Genomic DNA, 5847 nt, shown 5'->3' on the forward strand with positions numbered 1-5847 from the left:
TATAGCATCCCTGACAGACTGCAGCCCTGTCTGATGTCTCGATGGATGTGGATATGCTCACTCAGGCCACCATTGATCTTCAGCACACTAAACACACGACAGTACAGCAGCTGAATAAATTCTACGAACCACGGGCCGACACCAACTGCTCTCAGCACCTGAAACAGGCACTGCGGCCGGCATGATGTCTCTGAGCCGCTTAGCCAGAGCCTTAGACAGGATTTTATAGTCCTGACACAGCAGCGCCACTGGCCTCATGTTCACAATGGAGGACAGATTCCCCTTCTTGGGCAGCAGGGTCAGAATAGCTCTACGACAGCTAATGGGCAGCAGCCCAGCTCACAGGCCCTCCTGCAGCACTGAGAGCAGGTCCGGGCCCAGCTCAGTCCAAAACTCTGAGAAAAACTCCACAGTGAGCCCATCCAGCCCCGGTGCCCAGCCCTTATTGAGCTCTTGCATTGCGCAGGTCAGCTCTGCCAGAGTCAGAAGGGCCTCCAGCCCCTTGACCCCATCCTGTGGGAATTTAGGCAGACCCTGCAGATACTGCTGCTGCTGCTCCAGGCTGCCCGGCTCTGCGGAGTACAGCTCCCTATAGAACTGGGCGGCATGACTACGCATCTCTTGCCCATCCTGCAGCACGCGGCCCTCAGCCGTCCTCAGGCAGAGCATCACCCTGCTCTGCTGCCGCCTGCATTCCAACCCAAAGAAGAACTTGATGGGCGCATCCATCTGTGTCAGGCTCTGGAACTGCGAGCGCACCATTGCTGCTCGAGCCCGCGTCCTTAGCAGCTCTGACAATGCCTGCTGCATAGCTTTGAGGTCCTCTAATGCCCCTGAATCTCCATAGTCTAAGGCTCAGTGGAGCACCTTAATCTCTCCTTCTAACTCCTTCATAGATTCATTCAAGCTGTCAGTCCTATGCTCAGTGTACTTCTGGCAGAAGAGCCTGGTCTGAACCTTGCCAATGTCCCACCACTGTCTCAGGGAGGCAAACCTAGGGCGCTCTGATCTCTGCCAAAAGAAAAGAAAAGAATTACAAAAAATCCAGTCCTGCAGCAAGCTATTATTGAAAAGCCAGTAGGCACTGCACAGCCAGACAGGAGGCAGGGTGGCACTCACAGTGATGAGACAGTGGTCAGTGGTCAGGTGGGGGTGATATGGCTGCCACCGATCAGATTGACATGATGTCTAAAGGTATAAAATCTATCCAGCCTGGCTAGCGACATAATGCTAGAACCCGGCCTTACCCAGGTGTACTGTTTCACCTTTGGGTTGGCATTCCTCCAGACATCGACCAGATTGTGCAACTGTGTATTACCTTCCAGCTGTTTTGCCGACTGTGGACTGGGCTCCAAATGATTCCTATCTAATCTATAGTCCACAGTACAGTTCCAATCACCCCCCCAAAACCAGGATCTCCTCAGCCCCACAGTCTGCTAGCGCTTTGCTGAGCACCGAAAACACTGACAGTCTGTCTCTCACAGCATTGGGGGCATAGAAATTAATAAACACTGTAGCATTATGTTGGGTGTATTTTGATTAGAGCATTTTAGCTCTGAGCTGATGCACTGATCTAAAGAAGACCTCTCCCCCCAAAGTTATCAGATTTTCTTAACTCATCAGCTTGGAACTGGTTTACATCAAAGTGACAGTTTTGGGGAGGATGGCACCACAAATAGGCCAAATAGTTTGGAATCCTGCTGTGGGATGTCTGGAGAAGTGGGCCTGTAGGTAATAAAAACTCATTGAAGTGGACGAGAGCCGAAATCCTGACATAGAGCTACGAACCCGGGCCAACCGGCATTTCCAAAAGATGGCATGGATTGACATCATTCATAAATCAAGCCCCCCTCCAATAGAACACTGGGGGCTGAAACCGAAATCCAATCTCAAAAACTCAAGAACCAATCACCTATTGATCTGACAGGCGTATACAGAACAGCACACGGTCTCTCTCTCTCTCTCTCTCTCTCTCTCTCTCTCTCTCACCTGAACCAGAAAATCGCTGCCACAGTTCAACCTGTAGCTCTGTTGCCAGAACCAGAACCAGAAACCAACTAAGTCTTTGCCGGCAACAGAAGAGTTAAACTGGGAGAAGGAGATTGAGCCGTACGAAGAATTCTTTTAAAGGACTTTATCAAATAAAGAATTTTTCAGACTGCGCTGACCGCCTGTGCAAACCTGATCAGTGGAGTTTTTACAGCTGGACAATTGACTAAGTCGACTGTATACGAAAGTGTCAGTCATTTAAATAGCTACTGAGTCTTAAGAAACTCGACCCTTGGAACGAACAAGGCCCTGCTTTCCTCAAAGACTTTGTTTTCAAGTAACTATGGTGGAAACCCTGCTTACAAAGAAGATTTTGTGCACAACCTTGGAGCCTTTAAACCAGTGGAAAATCGGTTTGGAAAACACTCTACATTCGAGAAAGCCCAACTTCCAGGTGCATCGATTGAGTGGAAGTTCTTGGACAAAGCCGAACCGGACTGCCTTTCTTCCAAATCACACGGACCTCGTGCCGTGTGCTGTTATCTGAGCTCGAAGCCAGAGAGGCCTCTCTGCGACGAAGTTCAGATAAGTTTAACAGTTTGTGATTCATGACATTTGAGAAATCAATTAGAAATGTTAATCTGTGATTCATAACTCTAGAATGTGTAATATCATTTAGTTTTCTTCAATATAAATTTGTGTTGCATTAAACTGTTTTGTTGATAATTTTAGAAATAAAATCTGTCAACGCCGAGAAATATCTTCTCATTCCTGTTTAACTGTTTAGTCTGAAATTGACAAAAGTTAATAGACACCAGATTATAGGTGGCCCTGCCTATTCTTAATCATTGAATAATAATCAGTTAAGGGAAATTGTGGTAACAAGTAATGATAGGATCTTTCTCGGCACCTACGTAAATGAGACTGATATATATATAACGAGAAGTTACCTGACATTAAATACTAACCTGCGTAGTTATTTAATGTCTGACTAACAATACTAATGAGAGACTCACCTTCGTCTTACTAACCGGTATTGTAGTCAATGTGTTTATAACCTTTTTTGTTTAACCATTTGTGTGATATCATATGCGATCACATGGTCTTTGATTTGGTCACGGAAGTGATTTGTCTTTGAGTTGTTGATCTAGAGATGAATGTTAATTAGTTTTGCCCTTTTGTATAATTGGTGTAGTGCTACATTTAGTCTTTGTTTTTGAATAAATTTGACAATTTATATCTTTGGAATTGGAGTCTGCGTCCAATTATTACGGAAATTGAGTTCTACAAGATTCCAGGATTCGTGATAAGGTGATACTATAAATTCATTTCTTGAATTGAAATTTATAAGTGTACCTTACGCTACAATAAACAGAACTATTATTTTGAAAGTGTGCAATTTGTAGCCGAAACTGAAGCACACCGGAGCCCCAGAGCGCGGACGGAACAGAGTCGGATTAGCTATCAAAGATAATAACTAAAAACACAAATAGACACAGACAATAATAAGAATTGTGGTGACAGCACAGCCGTGAAGCCAAATAACAAAGCAATAATAATTGTTAATAAACAATTGTAAGAGAATTTTGAATGCTTGGTTTTTCAGTCAATATAAATAAATAGTTGAACTGAAAACTCATAGTCAATTGGTTTCTCTTTTAAGATTCTTTTTAGAGGGAAGATGCGGTCAAGTCACAGATGTGCAATAATCATTTATTTTGACAAAAATACGAAACTAATATCATTCAATTATATTACTGAAAATAAGTAATATTAAGCTTCTGCTGGATTAAAGTAAGATACAGATAATACCCATTTTCTTCTTTCTCCTCACAGTACAGCTTATAGGCCAGTCTGGTCATGCAGAAAGCAATGTGTCTCTCTCTGTCTCCCTCCAGCTCTCTCTTGTGTCTCGTTGCAGGATGAAGAAGTTAAGAGAACTCAAATTCTCTTTGTTTTCCCTTTTATAAGGTTTCCTTCCAACCTTTAGCATTTTGACACCACCATGACTTCGGTGCTTTATAATAATGTAATTATGAAGTGGGGGACCTTTCGAGCATTGCTGTGTGTCTGGCAACAGGGACAATGCAACAGTGATTTTAGACCTTCATCACAGACTTCATCAATAAGCACAATATCCCATCAAAGCATTAACATCACCTGAGATGGTCCAACAGTTTATTGATCTGCCCACAATTGTGCCGCAAAAACCAACAAAACAGTCGCATCCATAATCAATAGGCTAGCCAATTGTTTTTTAAATAAGAATAAAAGTAAAGATACACCACAAAATGAATGAAAATGTGAACTGTGTGCATGGTGACGAATGCATGTGAACTCATCCTGTATTTTAGTCAATACAGTGAAAGTGTCTGAAATAGCAAATCGGTGTAAATCCCTTAATGCATCAATACAAATAAATACAAATAAAAGGCTGATCTTAGCATATTCGTATACTTGTATGTTCGTTTCTGGTTTTCTATATGTGATTTCGTGTTTTTTGTTTGGTTTTTACAATGTATCTGTGCTGTGTGTAGACGCAGAATGAGTTTGATTGTGATGTTAAATAGGGTTTAGAAACGCAGTTGCCTCGGGGCTGATTATTATTGCAGTGTTTCTTTACTTCTACTCAAATACAAAATGGAGGAAGCAGTGGTTAGTTCTGAATCAAACATATTGACCCCCTCACTCAATCTGTAAGTCATGCAGCAAATATTGGAATATGCATAGATATTTGCACAGACTGGTATAAAAGTCCCTTATAAATAACCAAATGCCATTTTTGTTGTTTCAAATGTGCCCAACATCTTACCAGTATATGACCTTTTAGTACCTTTCCCTAAGCATGTGACGAATGTTCCCTAGATTATGTTACAGATGTGCCCTAGCACTTCTCTCTCTCTCTCTCTCTCTCTCTCTCTCTCTCTCTCTCTCTCTCTCTCTCTCTCAATTCAGTGCATTAATATTGTGAAAGCAATTGGACATGCAAACATACATACATACATATATATGGAAAATAAACAATGCAATTATAAATCACAATAAGATGTAATAAAGTACAGAAAAACAAAATGTAATAAAATGTGATCTTTAATACACACAAATATGTACGGCTTGTCGGAAGCGTCTGGGACTCGGGTTCCTCTTCATTACTTATAACGCTTTTGCCTTTTGCTAAAGCTTTCCATGGAGGGGAACGTGGATGAGTTTGTACCATTCTTGGGAGGCTCTGCCTTGTTGGGGCGGAGTTGTGATCCAGGTGAACAGCAGATCGGGCATAGGTGGGCATGTGGGCGGAGGAAGAGGAAGGCCGGTCAAGCAGATAAGCTTGCTAAGGTACGCAGCAGCAGCAAACAGCCCCCCCATCCAGCCAGGCAGGCAGTCTGGCTGGCAGTGACTGAGTGGTTGACAGACGGCAAGCAACGGAATGCACGTGCTCTGTGATGTCATAGCAATCAGCTCAGAGAGAGGTTCGTGATGTCATCGCTGAGCTGGCTGGCTCTGTGTGTCTTGTGTCTCGCTCTGTAGATGCATCATAGGGAACATATGTAACAATCTCTCTTTTTGTTACCAAAAATGTGAATGAACGTATTTCAAGTGGGTTATGCCTTGGTTGGAATCGTTTTAAGATTATTTATGAAGTGTAAATTGGATTTGTCTCAATTCTCTGTAGTTTTCAATGTATGTGCCATTCAGTAGCGTTCATGTTACAGATGTCAGTAAAACTTTATTTTAGCAATTATAGAGGGTGTGCAAGAAAAAACATCTTCAATCAGGTTGGAACGTTAGTTTCAATGCCTTTAATACACGCAACGTGGAGAGGAACAGTGAATCAAGAAGATCCCAAAGTCGCTCTGT

At 42.7% G+C, this 5847-nt stretch overlaps 1 non-coding gene across 1 annotated transcript; it reads left to right on the top strand.

The window, feature by feature from the left end:
• Positions 1–5119: 5119 nt before the first annotated feature.
• Positions 5120–5234, top strand: LOC136752124 (U5 spliceosomal RNA). The gene has a single exon (XR_010817287.1). It is a non-coding gene; the product is annotated as a U5 spliceosomal RNA (small nuclear RNA).
• The last annotated feature ends 613 nt before the right edge of the window (positions 5235–5847 follow it).

Source organism: Amia ocellicauda, chromosome 6, assembly GCF_036373705.1.
Source record: "Amia ocellicauda isolate fAmiCal2 chromosome 6, fAmiCal2.hap1, whole genome shotgun sequence".
Taxonomy (NCBI): domain Eukaryota; kingdom Metazoa; phylum Chordata; class Actinopteri; order Amiiformes; family Amiidae; genus Amia; species Amia ocellicauda.